The 17,527-nt window shown below is 40.4% G+C and overlaps 1 long non-coding RNA gene across 7 annotated transcripts in view; it reads left to right on the plus strand.

Moving 5' to 3' along the window:
- Positions 1–17,527, plus strand: part of LOC121089095 — a 124,668-nt gene that overhangs the window by 63,556 nt on the left and 43,585 nt on the right. For 5 of the 7 annotated variants that reach the window (XR_005828128.1, XR_005828127.1, XR_005828130.1 and 2 more), the window contains 2 exons: positions 163–212; positions 15,138–15,298. This is a non-coding gene — a long non-coding RNA (uncharacterized LOC121089095). The remainder of the gene's footprint in view (positions 1–162; positions 213–15,137; positions 15,299–17,527) is intronic. The other 2 variants (XR_005828132.1, XR_005828131.1) reach the window with 1 other exon arrangement.

A 17,527-nucleotide genomic window follows, 5' to 3' on the forward strand; every position in this document is an offset into this window, starting at 1 on the left:
CAGTCAAACTCAGAGAAACAGAAATGAACGATGGCAATATTTTTCCAGTCCTGACTAAAAGCAAACAGTAAGCTTCAAGCATTAATTAACAATATAATGAGATACTTCACTTCAAGCAAATACTTTTTCTTTAACAGAATTTGTCTTGTCTTTTTATTGCAGAAGAAGAAACAGTAACTGAGTTGTACTTGCAAACCAGGACAGTCCAAAAAGTAAGTCAAAGAATGATCATTTTCCTCTTCAATAAGACTATATGCTAGTTCTGTAAGACATCCATTTAATTAAAAAGGCAGTTAGTTTTCCTCATTTCTTTGGCTGTGAATGTAGTGTATGCAGTTTGTAGAGCTGTTTGAGTTACCTGGTTTCAAGCCATGTGGTTCAGGGTGAGTTGTATTAGGGTAGTTCATTTCTCTCCCTTTCTCATGACTGTGTCAAGGCATAAAGTAGTTCAAGATTATGTCACATAATTGCATTATTACTGCTGTAGCAGTGATGTTCCAGGGATGGGGAGAGGAGAGGTTTGTAGGAGAAGCCTTTGTCTGTTCTTAGACTGTTTCTGATAAAATTTGAAGAACTGATCAACCTTCAGGAACACAAAAGGTCTGGAAATGGATTTTAGGTTCCAAAGGCTGTTAGTATTCTCTGTAATATCAGTTGGTGTATTAAAAAAAAAAAAAAAAAGCTTTAACCTTACTTTAAGGCTGCTGTATTTTCGATTTAGTATTTTTGAATATATTAAAGCCATTTACTTGAGAGTACTGTATATGCTTATGGTTTAGTGCAGGAGTTTTTTCCATTTTGGTCAAAAAAGCAGAATGTTTTTCAACGGTTTTCTAGATAGGAAGCCTTACAGATCATATTTCTGATTCACTTGTAGTAGTCAACGGCACATGTTAAAGCTGGATGCTTTTAACTGTCTTGAATAAAGCATGTGCTATGTGATAACAACATCTACATTGCAATTTTAATAACAAAACCTAAGTTTGTTCTGAATTTGGTTGCACACCAGCTAACAAATGGATTCGCTAAAAGGTTGCGTGAGGTTTTCTGTAAGTCTAGAAATTGTCTCAGATTTCTTACAAAGGGATGAGTATGTTTTTAATGCATAGGTTTTGAAATCGTTGATGACTCTGGTTGTTAAACAGCCTTTTTATGGTGCTTTATTTATATTTTTTCTATAACTTATATGAATATCACTTTAATTTACACCTGTGTGTGTCCTTTTTGTCTGAGAAGTTTAAGCAATTCTACAGACTTGCTTTTTATAGACACTATTTGGGGAAAAAAAAGTGGTAGAACATGTGTCAGGCATATGCAATTCCTTCAGCATCATGTTTTCCACACTGATTTAATAGCTATTGAGTCTCCTCAGTCAGTCTTGTTTCCAAGACCTGTTCTATGGTAATAAATCTTCTTGGCTGTAAAATTCTTGAAATGATTCAGTAGGACAATTGTTTCTTTAGCACATTCTCTGAGAGATCATAGTTAGAAATGGAAAAGTTCTTAACCAGGTCAGCTTTTTTCCTGCAAGACATGTAGTCAGTGCTGGAAGTGATAATTAATGAAGTAACCAATATTTGCTCTGGCAAGCTGCTGTTGTCCAGTGCTCCCTGCTATCCTGATTTCTCTCTTGCTAATTTACAGTAAGTTTTCTTACTGTAGTGTCATGCTAAATTACCTTGGGAAATGCCTGACCAGGTAAAGAGCAAAAGCTGTGGTGTGATGTGATACAACTCTTCTTTTTTTTTAAAAAAGAAATTATCTCAAAATTCATACTGAAACCATTAGTGAAGTTACCAAAGACTTCTGTAGTTTGCTAACCAGTTGTGCATGAGGCTAGGGGATGGTGTGTGCATAGTAGGCTTTTTGGTATAAAGGGTGGTACAGCAAGAAAAGATTCATCCAGGGTAGCTATTAAGAGCTTGCTTCTATACCTTAAGTGCCATTTGTGGTGGTTGGGTTCTCATGACATATGTAAACTGTAGCAACAGTGAGCTAGTTCAGTATGTGGACTCTTGTGGTGCCAGCTTGTACTCCTTAGAGTTTGTCATCAGAGTACCTCTCAAACTGCAGGACCGCATGCGGGACAAATCCAAAATGAGTGGTGCAGTCCTTGAGGTAGATCATAATTTAATAAATGGGCAGGCATGCAAGGATGATTAAGTTGTGATACCTGGTGTGTTGATCTATATAATGTGTGTCCACTCTCCAGAACCTGCATGGCTTTCTGACAACTGGAAGATTGAGCATTACTTAGTGGGAGCAGGTAAGAAAGGAATTCTGCCAAGAGCCTGTAAGGAGTTCTGCGTATTGGGTTTCCAAGGCAGTCCATTAGGTAGCTCATCTGGAACATCATGTATGTGAAGAAAAGGGAGGTGTGTTTTTGCCAAAACACTGCACAATTGGAGCTCTAGGTAAAAACACCAGGTTACACCAGGAGAGACAGAATCCCTTGATCTTAACATTTGTAAGGTTCTGAAATACTGCTGGGTTTTTTTCTTTGATGTTTTCCTAGTTGGACATCAGGTAATGAAATAGTCTTTTACATTGTCCTGTACTGAGGGAAGCAGTAAATTCTGTGTTTAGTTCCCCCATGGGTATTTCCTTAAAATAGACAGTCTTTGGGATCTGGGACTCTTGATCCTCTTTCCTACCTCAGGATAAGGAAGAAGCTTTGCAGTTCCCCCAAGACTTACAGCAGATCAGTATATAAAATCTGTGCTTACCTTTGCTTTGGAAAAAGGAACCTTGTATTCTTACTGGCCTCACCTGCCAAAGAGAGGTATTTCCATTTCAACTGTGCATTTTAATCAGATGCTTTTACTTCAAGGCATAAACTGTAGGGTTTTCAACCTTGTACTTTAAAATGATCTAGAATAGCTTTTGTCATATTCATAGATAACTGCCTGTCATGATACAGAAGAATGCTAGGAAACTAACGCTGTCCTAGCCAAAACCAGCACACCTCTGCACTTAAAAGGTGGGGTAAAAGACTAGTACTCTGTGGGCTCTCGATAAGAGCACATTGTGCCATGTCAGCATATTCATTCCAGTTGGTGTCTTACAGAAGAAATGGTAATACTGGGCATCATTTTATGTATGTGTTGTGTGTACGCACACAGATGTTTTCAGGGTTGGTTAGAAGGATTTGCTCCCATAGTCCTGTTTGAATTGCTGGTTGGTTGCATGAAGAGGGAGGGTGGTCTGATAAATGGACCAGATGATGAGAAGCTTTTTATCAGCAGCTGGAAGTTCTCCTGACTCATGTATTGTCACAAAGTCACTTTGTCAGTTGTGTTTGTCAGTTGTACATTCGAAGTCAGGGTACCATATCTATGTAAAATTTCAGACACAATGATACATCTTAATATTTGGGCTCTTGAGCAATAAAAGCCTAATACCTGACCTTGTGAGACAGCCTGTTCCTTGCACGTGCGTGAGCAAAGAGGCATCGTGGAGCATACTGCCATTCAGCCAGACGGTTGAGGGAGGTGAATGACAAGCAAGATTTGAAGAGACAAGTACAGGCAGCAACCATAAAGAAAGCCATTTTCTTCTTCAGGTGTCTCCCTTCTTCTAAAAGGGTCCACTAGCATTATGGCATAAGAGGAGACAAACCACAAAGAGGTCAGCGTAATGGCTACTTCACACGCATTTAGTTAACACAGGCAGTGGGTATTCAAAAAGAAACTCTCCATTTGACAGTGCTGTCTTCTAGATGACTTAGAAACATAAAAACATAACTTGATTTTAGAAGAACACTTTTAATTTTTGTCAGATATGAAAGTACCTGTAAGTTTAGTGTGTGCCTTGCAAAGAGAGGCGTGTGCTAAGACTGATTTTCAGATTTCTATTTTATGAGTTGTATTTGTGGTACGATGGTTTCATATGTGGAATTCTGGCACCACCATTAACACTTGAAGTTTTTATGTGCACTTTGTAGGAACACTCCTGTGCCACATGAATAGGACCTGTGTCCTGGGATGATCTGTGTTGCTCATGGCGCTTTGCTGGGCTCAAGGATAGGTTTATCAGTAAGGCTTGGATTCTCTGTCTGCAACGATATTCTAGGGTACAGGAACCCCCAGGGAGCGGGACCCATAGTAACACAACTGCTTAAACAACAACTCTGCAACTGGGGGGGGGGGGGGGGGGGGGGGGGAAGAGTCAAGCTGGAATAGATACAAGAGCTGGCTTATACAGTGCTCAGCTAAGTGGTAAAATAGTGTGTGTTCTTGCCTTCCTCACCTGTGCTCTCTCTGTTAATGTGAGTCTGGTGCTCCAAAACTGCAGTTCTTGGAAGACTTGTGATGCTTGAAACTGGAAGAAGCCTAGCAGCAAAACTTTCTTCTTCTCACTCTTCTCCCTCTTAATTTCTTGCTCAAAAAGCAAGATAAAAGCACTTGCTTTTTCTGATCTTTTTAGATACCTAAGGTCCAAGTTTACCTAGAAATTCACAGATTTTGCAAACTGAAAATGTAAATTCAGTGATCAGTTAGGTGTCTGACTGGCAGTGGTGCTTACTCTGTCTTGCTTAGCTCTCTCGGGCAGATACATATGCATGCAGAATGATGGAGGAATGCAGGATCTTAAATACACAGTTGCTACCTGTATAAGCTGCAGCTGTGTTTGTCTCTTGGTGCTGGAAGGGGTGAGCATCAGGTAGAGGATGGGTACTGGTCTTTTTAAACCTCTTTCTGTGCAAATGCTAGGTAAAAAAAAAAATCACCTTGATTATATAAATATTTCTGTATTGATAATACATTTTCTTAATATGAAACTTGGAGACTAATAAATCATTGTTAAACTTCACTTAGATTTTATTTTCCCCTAACTGAGGCTAGCTTCTGTAGCTCAGGGGTGAGAGCCTATATCCAAAAGGCTATGTATGACTCGCAACTCTTTCATATAGCCTACTATCACATTACTTTTTCACATTAGTTATTCACATGAATACAGAACAGTACTGACATGTTTATTAACACATGGACATGGCTTGTTAAATATGGTTAAAAGCCCTGGCCCTTAGCTAGAAAAAAATATTGCTGATGTTGCTGTGAACGGTTCCATCACAAGCCGTTTTCACTTGCAAAGACTCCAGTTGTTTGTGAGTAGCCTTAATCATTGAGTGCCACCTGTGTTTAAGCAAGCATGGGATGCAGAGATAAATCGCCACTCCTAACTTTTACTCTCTGAGGGATGGACACCTTACTACCTGTTCACTTCCAGCTCAGAAATCACTGGTTCAGCTTGCAGTTTTATGTATCATACTTGTATCACACAGTTTAATTTGCTTTGGGCTTTGAGTCTTGCATGGAGGTAGTGGGGAAAACTTCAAATAAAAGAACTGTTTTTTCTTTAAAACATGAAACCATTATAGATATGTGATGAATGTATCCAAAATCCACTCCTCTTTAGTCTTTCAGCACCTCTTCCGTGATGGCAGAAGTATGTCTCATTTTCTGTAGAAGAAATGGTTCTTCCCTTTTTCCCCTTCATCCTGGCTGCTGTGTTGTCATGAGACATGCCCTTTCTTTAATAAACATCCTTCTTAGCTCACTAGCTTGGAGGACTGGACTCACTGCTCAGGCCAAAAAACGACAACCAGCTCTGTCAGCCTTCCAGGACAAGAGCTGTTGTGTTTTTTAGTAGGGTGTTCGCTACATGGATGGTCAGTGTGGGTGGTCCTCTGCATTTCTTCCACTGTCTGCAGTGTTTTACAGTCCTTCTGGAAGGGGCAAGCTCTAGATGAGACTGGGTTTGTCTGAGGCAGTTGGTTTCTCATCAGCCTTCTGGTGACAGGACAAGGTGGAACAGAGGCTGGAGAGAGGAAGTTCATGTCTTTGTGGATATATCTGTCACACATAATCACAGAGACTTCCAGTCTCCCTTATGAGTTTAGTTGTATATTGGTACCCTCAGTGTAATGTAAGAGTTCAAATACCCAGATGACTTTGAAAACAAAGTACTTAATGTATACTACCTTGTGCAGAAACAACTATTCCATTAAAGCTTGCTTTAAGAAATTTTGGAGATCATTACTCTAACTTTAACAGGGGAGATTAGCTTTAGGGAGAGCATTTACAGTATAAAGGGACCATGACAGATACAGAGCAGAGCAGGGCCCAGAACTCAAGAATGTTTTCAAAAGCTCTGTAGCCAACAAAGGCACCACAAGCCATATTGCACACTCCATCGTGATAGGCTCTGCCCAAGCTGTTTAGTGTCGTTGGAAAGCCAGATACAATCGTCTGAGCAAAGCACAGTGCAGATGGCACATGTAGTACTTCTGATACCCAATCTAGCTCGTTTACAACTAGCTGATATCTCTGGGTGCTACTGTATTAAGCTATGTAAATTCTCAGGAGGCCTGCCACCCACCGCTCTACTTGTAAGTGCAAAACTGTCTGCGTATATGCTACAGTATGCCATGTGTAAGAGAAGTAAATTTGTTATTAAAGGGATGCTCTTAAAAATTGCCTTCATCCTTATAGCTCCCTCCAAAAATGTAACATTATGTGGTGGGTTTGTCAGTGTTCTGGATATTTGTTTCGTCTTTGCTTGCAGTGAAGTGTATATACAGCTGAACAGAAAATACTTAAAATACACTATACATCATATTAATTCAGGAAATTGGAACATCTTAAATAATACATTTAGTAGCATCTTGGCACTTCAAATTTTCTCACAGTTTCCAAATAGTGTTTTCTCTCCTTGTAAGATTGGGGGCCAGTTCAAACCTGTATTCAGTATGCCCATGTGAAAAAGTATTTGCCTTTAGATTAAAATTTAAGAGTTGCTCTTTTTTTTTTTTTTCTCCCCTTTTCGTGCTTCTGAAATACTAAATCTCTTACATTGTATGTGTATAGAGGAGAAGATAATGGGTGAGAATACTGCATCAGGAAAAAAGATCAGTGGAGATAAGACTTAACACTTAAAACTATGTGGGAAAACTTGCTGCAGTGTGAAATAAGATTTAGGGGTTTTAAACTAAAAGGGTAATAAGACACAGACATGGAGCCTGGGGAGGGATCTGTGTTGTGTTAGTATTTCTCATCTGTTGCATAAGCTTGGACAAGTTGCTTGGCCTTTCCCTGCTTAATTTCCCCTGTCAGAGATAGGTATGTTTTACTTGCTATCAGTAAAGCACTTAAAAATCTTGATCTAGTATTATTGTGGACTTAAATCTTACTTGAACTTACTTAAAATGTTTTTCCTCCTCACTCTTGCTTTCCCAAAGACAAGAATAAATAGAAATATTTTTTTTTAAATGGTATTGATTGACTGATACTCTGCAGCTGCTTAAGGTAGGGTTTAACTAACGCTTTCTGTTGTCCAAACATCTACTGAACAGCTTCCCATCCAGATTACTGTTGGATACCTTGCATTTCTAATTCTGTTAGGGGCATGGTCTGTCAAGAGGTGTTTCCTTGTTCATTTGACTTAGCAGGCTGGAGTTTCAAAACCTGGTGTAGCAGGACTTTGTAGACTGCTTTACATGAATACTGGCTAATCTTACACATCAGTCAGAGCTTGGGGCATCACTGATGGGTGGCTGACAAATAGCCTGATGATGATGGAAACGTAGTGTGTATCACCAGAAAGCCCACTGTCGGGCTATTAATGTGCTCTGCATCGTCATCAGGTCCTGTGGCACAGTGCTTCAACAGCATTCTGGCCCTTGATGTGAAGGGCTGATGTCCTCGTACCAAACTGCTCCTACCCAGCAGCAGTGGGTGGTTTGCTTGGGTGTTGTGCGGCACAGCAAGCATGAATCTCTGTGCAGAGAGGAGTTCTTGCCCTGTGATGCTGCTACTGTTGTGAATTCAAGCAGGCATTAAACTATGTGGATGCAGTGGTTAACCAGGAAAATGCATTGATCTTGCCACAGCCAAGTCTTGCAGAAATAGTTTCGTTCAATGGAGTTAAATCACTGCACTTCAGGAGAAAGAGCTATCCAGTGAAACATCCTTGCTGAGAAGCAGCCTGACACTCTGATGTGCAGCTTTGCATTCTCTGTTAATGTTACCAATGTCCTGGCAAGAATCCCATGTACAGAGCTGAGGAAGTAGATGGTATAAAAGCCGAACTCCTTGGGCTTTTTGTTCTGCATTGATCCATCGGCCTTGCTGCAACTGTACTGTCACAGAGCATCTGTATTCCACATCTAGAAACACAGAGTGTACTCCTGAAGGATGGCTCCCCAGTGTTGCACTGTTTCACTTCAGGGGTGTTGAAAACCCTGCAGTATGTATACAAGCTAGCTGTAATCTATTTTAATTAAATGTAGTAGCTGCGTACATACTGCAGAAGGGATAAGACGGGGATACCTCACATCTAATTTGTCATTTTGCTGTTTGGATTTCTTTGCTATTGTCTTCCCTCTTGCGGGTTTGTGCCATAACATCTCATTCTCTTCCTCCTGTGCTGTTAGCAATGGCATCTGTTTTTTGAAATAACAGCAAATTTTCTTAAAATTTTTTCTGTTGTTGAGAAGCCATTCTTGCTGTATGATGGCGGAGGCATCCCTGTCCTTCCTGATACATGCATCTGTACAGGATTTATTTTAATTAGAGAGCTACAGGAAGCAGAATCCCCATCCCGTGGGAGCCTTCTCATATCTGATTTTTATTTTTTGAATGGGGGAGCTTGGAGTACCCACCCTAGGGCTGGCAGGCAGCCTGGCAGGAAGCTGGACAGACTGGCCTGCCGGCCAATCTTGTTGTCTTTTATAGAGAATTTTGGTGAAGTCAGCACATTTCCATGCAATCAGTGTTCTGCAGTGTGAAAATTGTGTTTGGGAGTTTTTTCAGCAGCTCTAGTTTTAGACTGCAACTTGTGGGAAATCGTTGACTAATTTTAGTAATTCCTGTAGATGATTTTGTGAGTAGAGAAGTGGTTTCTGTGGAAGAAAATTCTCTTGGAAAGATGTTCTTCAGCTGATGTGAAGGATTGCGTGTTTCCATGTCATGGTTCAGGTAGGTGAGTTATCTGGCAGGGACCTGATGTACCCCATCCACAAGTCTCGCGTAACAGCAGCTGTTTCTGATCAGATTGCTGCCAGATGTTGTTCTGTTTTCTTAGAATGGCTTACCTGCAGGAAATCCAGATAGTGTAGGACCCAGATCTTCCACCTTTATTGGTAGGGCAAAGTGCGAAGGTAGTAGCAGTCTGTGGGGAAATACAGCCTGGGAAAAGCGACAGAAGACGTCCAGGTCTGGAGGACTGCGGGTGGCCCAGGCCAGGCATAGCTGTGCTGCTGGTCCACAGGTGCCTTGCAAGTAGAGCATTGTGCCGTAGCACACATGTTTGAAGCAGGCTGCGTTGCCTCATTAAATCATGTCAGTGCTAAACTGGGTTTGACTCTTCAGGTGGTCCAGTTTGACCTCCTGCTCAAAGTAGGACTGACTTGGAAGTTGGGTCGAGCAACTAAGGGCCTTTACTAATTGCAGATCTCCATGAACAGAGAGTCGATAACCTTTCTGTTCCTGTCTTCCAGTGTTTTCATAATGAAGATTTTCAATTTTTTTTACCTCTTGGGTCTAATCAGAATTTGCCTTATTGCAGCTCATGACTGTTACTGCTTGCTGTTCGTCTGTGTGCTCATGAGAGGAGTCTGTGTTTTCTTAGTAGCCCTTGTAGGTAACTAGAAGGCTGATGAAGGGGTTTGTCTAATGACAGGTGTTCTGTGTGAGTTTGCAAGCTGGATCCAGGAATCTTCTTTGGATCACTCTTCCTCTCTTGGCCCATGGACATGGCAAGAAGGAAGCTGAACTTGCATTCTCAACATACAGTACTGCTATTGAACAATGTTGATGCTTTCTGGGTTTCTTCAGCATCTGATGTAAACCCCTTCAAATCCACAGGCACAATAGAACCAGGTGTCTAGCAGTTCAGACAGACAAGACTGATCTTTAACATATTTTTTTCTCTTGGTTCTCTTCAATAAAAAAATATATCTCCTTGGAAGATTCTTTGCATTATGAAATATTTTGAGGTGAGTTTACAATGAATCACCTCAGTTCAGTGAAAATAATTTCAAGGAAAACAGTACTTTTAAGTAGTTGCTGCTTTCAGAGGAAACACAAATGTAACTTTGAACCTCAGAAGCAGCTCGTGTTGTGGTGGCCTTTGAGTGTGTCCTTAGAATGGATCTGAAGATTACACAGACATTACAAATCATCTGTATTATTTTGAATGAGCAGCTCTTAAATGAAATGCAGTCCATTAGGGAAGTATGTATTGGAAAATGTAGAAGACTTTTTATGAGTTGTTTTTTTGTTGGCTGCTGGAGCCCAGTATTTGCACAGCCACTGTGTAAAAGCTGCATGTGTAAATCCCATCGGAGGGGAACCCAATCAGTAACCAAGAGCACCAGTAAAAAGAGTAAAGAGGGGAACTTTTCCCCAGCATGTAGTTAGTTTGAGCAGGTTTAATGCTTGTGTACACGCAGTGTAACTTCACAGGAGTCCATCCAGACTCACAACAGGTTAATAGTTCCTTCAAAATCAAAGGAGGTATAATCTTATAAAACTTGCATAATAGGAAAGTTTGGCCTTTATATCCAGAAGCTAAACTGGCCAAGCAAACACCTAATATTGACTTGAATTCTTAATCTAACTTTGAGTGTGAAACTTATCTCTAGCAAAACAAACCATACCTTTTTTAAAAACATATTTAGCTTCTTCCTCAAAGAAGCATGTATGCCATGTGCTCCTGCCTTAGCAAAAGGTAACTGTTTTGACTCACTTCATGCTTACTGTTTTCTCCCTGTTCTCTGCTCCAGTGCTCAAGATGCATAGGGAACTAGAAGTCTGGTAGCATAGCTGTTGCTTAAATAGAACTGCAGCAAGGTTCAAGAGTTGCAGCCTACAGGAGTCAACTCTGCAACTGTTTTTTTCCATACCCAAGAAGCATGAGTCAGATTTTGCTAAGTGAGTCAAATCTATCCTCAGATTCATTTGAAGACACCGTAATGGATATATAATTTGCAACAGTGCTATGCATAGAAAGGGTTTAATAAACTAATTTAGTTTGCATTATTCCCTCTGAGTGGGAAGAGGGACAGGGTAGATGGAAGTGGTCGGAAAGTGTGGAAGGAATGGCAATTCAGGTGTACCTCCGTTCCCAGGAACCGCACATAGTCATGTGGCGTAGAGGGTATAGAAAGATTATCTTTAATTCACTGCTCCTGTGGGAGTTTGCTGGGGCCTGAGAGGCGGTTAATGCAAGTACGCCTACCCTTGGTGATGCTGCTGAACTGTGGTCTTCAGCCTGACAGCACCGCTTAAGTGAAGATGAGGGTTGTTGCTGGACTTCGAAAAGGCTGACAAAGGCTACTCGGCTCATCCTATGGTATGCATGTTGGGGACCCAGACACAAGCCGCCCTCTCCCACAAGAAGGGCAGTACTTTCATAATACCTTCCTGGAAATCAGTCCCTATTCCTTTGCTTTGCATTCCTTCCATTTATCTTCACCTGGCCAGTGCTGCTGTGCATGAAGCTGGCCTCCAAGGTCAGATGTACTAGAGCTGCAGCCGTTTACCAGGATGTGACTCTTGCATGTTTTGCTGGCTGTGTCATGCAAAAACACTCCCTTTCCTCTGGAGGAATGACCAAATGATAATTAAACTTTTGAGACCCAGTCACCTTCCAAGTCTTTCTTCTCCTCTGTTGCCATGTTTAACCCTCCCTCTGAGAAATCTCTGTTGATTGTGAATTTTGACCAGGAAACGAATTTGATGGCTCCATTCTCAAGCATCGGCCGTTGACTGGTTGCAGTCAACATCCTAATATTGTGCTCAGAAGAGTGACTAATACCTCCTGTCTGGCATAAGTCTTGAATGAACTAGTAGACAGGCATGCATTTATTTTTCCTATTCCCATGTGCAGTCAACCTAGAAAGAATTTTTTAGATTTGCTTTTCTTCCGCAGTTTTTGGTGGGGACCCTGAGGAAATGAATGATGGAATTCAAATGCAGCGGTTCAAAGAACATCTTTGCCATTCCTTATTTGTGGTACAGAGATGAGTTGGCAGTGTCAGATACATGGTTCCCTGACTGACACGCACAATCCCTTGTAGGTCCCTGGCTGCTTTTAATTCTTTTGTAACTCAAAACAGCTTTGAGTTGTCTTCACTCTGAATGAAGAACGTTATGTATTTAAAAATGTCTTGGGTTTAGATCATTCAGATCTTTATTACCTGTTCTAAATGGTTTTGATTTGTAAGAAGTTGATTGTAGAAGACTGGGATTCGGGAGTCCAGCAGCAATCATGTCACTCGTTGGTTGTTTTTCTTTTCTCTGGTTTAAGCTTTGCCAAAGCTTCCTGAAACATATGTTGTTTGAAAGGTGCTGAAGCAAAAACAAAACCCACAAAGGAAACAAACCCAAACAAAACATCAAAAACTTTTAATAACCCACAAGCATTAGTGTACTTGTGTGGAATGAGATGGTTGGTTACCTTGTGTATGCCACTGCTGTTTGTCCCATGTTTTGCTGGGGTGGTCGGGGATGACCTGGAGCAGGCTGTGTGTCCCCAGTGAGTGTTCTGACTGCTGCTGGTAACACGTGATGCTGCAGAGATCTGCTGTGCTACTTATCTGTAGCCACGCTGTTCAGGAGCATGGCACCTTTGCATACAACTTGCGTTCTTCAGAACTGTTTCTCTTAGGTTTTTACTTCATGCTCTTTTTGCACCTTTTCTGTCTAGTTCCTCACTTCAATTCCATTTATTTAAGTACGTGACTCCATTACCCTTCTTTATCTCCAATCCACCAGTAATGCCTGAGTTAATTAGAAAGGAATTGAGAGCAACGGGTTTGAGATTGTTGCATGCTGAGATTTCTTTTTGGGAAACTGCATTCCAGTTGGAGAAAGTAGCTTTTGCCTAAGGGAGTTCAGAAGTTTGCTTCAACTGTCATGCTGACCTGCAAAGCTGCTTCCCTCTCAGATGTTCATGTAAATTTTTATTCCTAAGGAATTTAACAAGGTTCACCAGTGGTACTTGCCTCTTTTTGACAGCTCCTCAAGAATATAGTTTCAAGTAAGTCTGTAAATTTTGGCACCTGTAGCTGAGTAAGATAAACGTAATCCTGATAGCAGCTAACTCACCAGTCATCTAGTCACTATTGCATGAATGCAGTCTCCCAGAAGGTGTTTTGTATACGTGAGTGCTATATTGTGTTTGCTGCACATGGTTAAGGATGCTTGAGTTACTCCAGTGAGGACAGGTTTATAAATCAGCACTCACTTTTGTGCAGGATTTTTCAAACAGAACCACTTCCTGGACAGTATGATAATCAGTTACCTTTTTTTTTTTCTTCAATTATTTTTATCTTGTTTTGAATCTTTTCTTGGGGTTGCTGGTACACATGCTGGAGACAGATCTGACAGTTTTGAAGTACAGGAAAATACCTGAGGGGCTGGTATTTAAAGACTTATCAAAAAGCACTTTGTGGACCGCCAGCCCTATTTTCAACTACATACATTATTGCTCAGATATTTACGTGAAGCATGCCCTGTATTCTCTTCAGACTGTGCCTTGCTCTTCAGACAACACAGAGAAATCTGCGATAATTGGCTAGTTAACGTTTTATTATTTAGATGCTAGTGTCATAATTGGATCTGCAGGTTATTTTTAAACATAACAATGAAGTTAGATTGTACTGAAACAATATCACCAAAAAAATGTATAAAATTCACCCAGTTGATTCATAGTTTGCTTCTACAGAGTGAAATACAGATGAGGTTCCTGAATTCAGCCTAATAGAACCATAATGGCAATTCATTTTACTGTCTGCACACATCACGTGTGTGTGTTACCAAGTGTTTGTTAAAAGGGAGTAGAGCCCTTCAGTATTTAAAAGAGGGCATCATATTAAAAGTGAGCTTGTACCAGAGTCATGGTTTTTTTGTTTGGTGTTTTTTTTCCTCTCTTTTCCATTTTTAGGTCAGATGATTCAGGTTTTCCTCGGTGCTTTTAACCTTTTGTCATCTGAACAAGCTGCTCAAGGGACAGCAGTGCTTTGAGGCCGTTGCTGAAAAAAACACTGCCTCTGCTAGGATAACTCTGTTTTGCTGTCTTCCTTGATGTTTGCTCTTAGTTTCTTAACCCTTTGTTACTTTCTATTTTTCCTTAGCACTACAGGTAGCATCCTAGTAAATGTTCACCTTTACTTTTCCTTTCACCTCTGACACCTTCCCCTCTAAGTATAAAAGTCCATGTGTTGGGGGTGGGTGGGGGGAATGGCCTGTAGCTCATCTAATCTATCAGCTTTTCATGGAAATGTAGACTTAATTGCTGGCAACGGAGCAAAAACCAGAGCATTATCATTTCTCATTTTCATTTGAACAAAAATGTACGTGCCTTGCTGGATGTTACATCCCCTTATTTTGTTCCCCAAATAATAAAGTGAGTATATGCTTGCATTTCATAAAGGAATTTAATGAAAGAGTGCTTCCAGTGCATTTGCAGACTGTCCTGCCTTTTAAGTTTTTACAGTAAATTTTTAAATGTTCATAGGAGTCTGTAAGTGTACAAGAGTGTGCTGATCAGCAGCAGGTAGCTGGATTGTTTGGAGACAGCATGGTAGAGGAGAGGTGGCAGAAATGTATTTTAAAATACCCTACAGGTAAATTTTGTGGTTCTTGTCCAGTACAGAAATTCTGCATTGAACAGACCTGAAACAACTACTCTGTTTGAAAAGCGTGGGTTAAATTCTGATTTTAAAACGGCTTTATGTCTTTTTGATGGAGATCAAATATTTTTATTCCATTTTGAACACTATATCTATCAAAGGCAACAAAGTTACAAGAGATTCACATCGATGTAAATGAAAGCTGAATTTGGCTCTTCTTGTTCTGTGCTTCTTAGTCATGTGATAATCTTTCCATAAATCATGCACTCTTGCTTCCTGCTTTTACCAATCTGATCGTATAAAATGCAGATGAACCGAGCTTTTGGTTTATTAAGCATAAGCAGAACACCCCATCTAAACCTACCCTTTTGTCACACCAGCCCCGTTTCCCCCATTTGAAAACAAGACAGCAAGAATGACAAACTTTGACTAATATAGTAGAGGTTTTTTGGTCTCCTCCCTTTCTTATTCTGACCTGTACTTTGCTTTCGTTATAAAGTGAACATAGAAATTACCCTGTGGGAGTGGTGAAACTGCAGCAGAGAAACAAAAACTATTTGGATTCATCCGAAAGCTATTCATTCGCTTGCTCTTCTTATTAACGGCTCGAAGCATGCAGTTTGTCCTGTTCTGACTACGTATTTTTCAGCAGGAATGAAGGTAATTCTTTGTGTGTCTCTTTCCTTTTAATAGTGCTTTCATTTTATCAGAACAGGCGTTTATATTTTTATCATAATTATTATTTTGACTACTTTTAAATGTATATACAGCTGCCTTATGGGCATGTTCGGTTGATCTCAGTGAGCTCCTTTTCCAGTAACATTTTTTTTTTTTTTGGTAGAGTAGTGGGGTTATATATTCAGATCTGGGTTACACAGGTAAAAATCACAGCGCTCTCCACAGGAGGGCTTCTTCCAACAGACATCGGCATATTTGCAGCCAAAATTTAGTCTATAATGGGGTTTTGTTTTAATAATCTGCATATACAAAGGTGAACATCTCTCTGTACTGTTGGTATCGCCAGCACTTTTTGTGTTGGGGAAAGTACGTTACTGTAAACCCATGAGCAAGTCCTTGTTGCTGTTCTCTCTGGCGGCATAAGATATTTTTAGTAAGTCATTTCAGAAACGTAGGACTTCCTGATACTTTTATTGTTAATTCGCTGCAAACTGAAAACGCAGGATTGGCAGCATTTAATTCAGAGAGGATTGTTCTTGCAACACACAAGAAGTGTTACTGGTCCCTGGCTGCAAGTGCAGGTTATTACAGTTATGAGACGAGTGGTATGTTTATGATGAAAGGAAAGTTTTGTTTGGTTGGTGGCTGAAGCAGCAGTATTAAGAATGTCTCTTAAATATCGCAAAGTAATTTTATGCTCCCTAATGCCTTTGCAAGGTTTTTTTGGATGGGGTGTAGGAAGGAAGGACAAAGGGAAACCCTTTAGATTTTGCAAATATTACCTTAGATAGCCACTACTGGAACTCTTCAAGAAATCTCTTCCTAGGTGTATTCCTGTATTCTTCACATGGAATATTCCCAGAGTGTTAATCCTGGCGAATCTTCGGTCGTCTTGCTTGCACAGCGCCTGCAAACAGGCTGTGTGTGTCTGCAAGGGGCAAGAGGAAGTGGTAGCTGTATGGGAAAGGGCAAGGTAACGAGTTTCAAAGAGACGCCAGGAAAAAGGACCCTCTGCTTATGTGTCTTGGTTTTAAAAAATACTGCTAGATCCTTAATAATATGTGTATGGCTTCTAATGTTTGTGTTAGTTTTTATGATTGAGATATAGGTCAGTTTGCCTCTGGAAATGTAGATTTTCTGGAGCGCTCGGTGAGATCTGTGTTTGTCAGTCCTGAGTACTTTCAAGAACAGCAGTCAACTGCATTGAGCAGGGAAAACTTAGCTTAAAATCTTTTAAGTTGAAGTTAGCATTCTCTGCCTGTGATCTTGGGCACGTCATTGTATTCTTCTGGGCTGCAGTTTCCCATCTGGAAAATTAGAATTAATAATATGTACTTATCTTGTTTTCCTCATGCTATGTGAATGAGGTTGAATTCATTCATTGCTACTGTTGTATTAAATATACTCTGTAAGAACTGAGAGTTGCTGCAGCTCGGAGTGCTTCCAAGTGACTGTAAAGATTTTATAAACAATACCTGATAAGCTACAATTGATAGTTAAACTGTGTTCCTGTAGCAGCTCATGCCAGTCCTCAGTTGCTTCTGTTGCGTTGTGAGATGATCAGAGCCTAAAACTGGGTTGGATGAAGAACAAGAAGAGTTTGCACGTTGGACAGTCGTTGCCATTGGCTAAATAAGAATATTACCCCCCTACTCCCCCAATTAAAATCATGCAGTAATACATTGCTTTGTAATTTTGAAGCTCTGGTATTATATTACTTCAGAAAATTCATTTAAATGAGCAACCAGTTGTCCAATGCCAGTAGGACTCTGACACCTTCAGTGACCAACCCAAGACATAAAAAAATCACACAGATGGATTTGTTGTCATGGCACTTGTGTTCAGTGATTAACTGCGTGTATTTTTATATATATTTTCTAATGAGTATTTCTCTGGACTTAACAAATAACTCAGCAGTTTAAAGGTGGGATTTCAGCTTCTTTGCTCAAAAGTTTAAAATGTGCTAACATTGACTAGATGTAAGAAGCTGACTAAGTGGAGATGCAGTGTACTGTAGGTAAACAGGGTCATATTGCCTCCTCTTACTCTGTTTCAGTTGGTTTTTTAAGTGGTAAGTCAATGAATTGTTTTTCAGATATTTGCGTTGTGTTTTCACCATCAGTTTCCAAGCGATTAAGGGAGGAAGGATTGTCCTTGCATGTGCCAAAAAAGTGGACGCGCAAAGAGCAGAGTTTTCTACTCGAGTCTTTC

Source organism: Falco naumanni, chromosome 5, assembly GCF_017639655.2.
Source record: "Falco naumanni isolate bFalNau1 chromosome 5, bFalNau1.pat, whole genome shotgun sequence".
NCBI lineage: Eukaryota > Metazoa > Chordata > Aves > Falconiformes > Falconidae > Falco > Falco naumanni.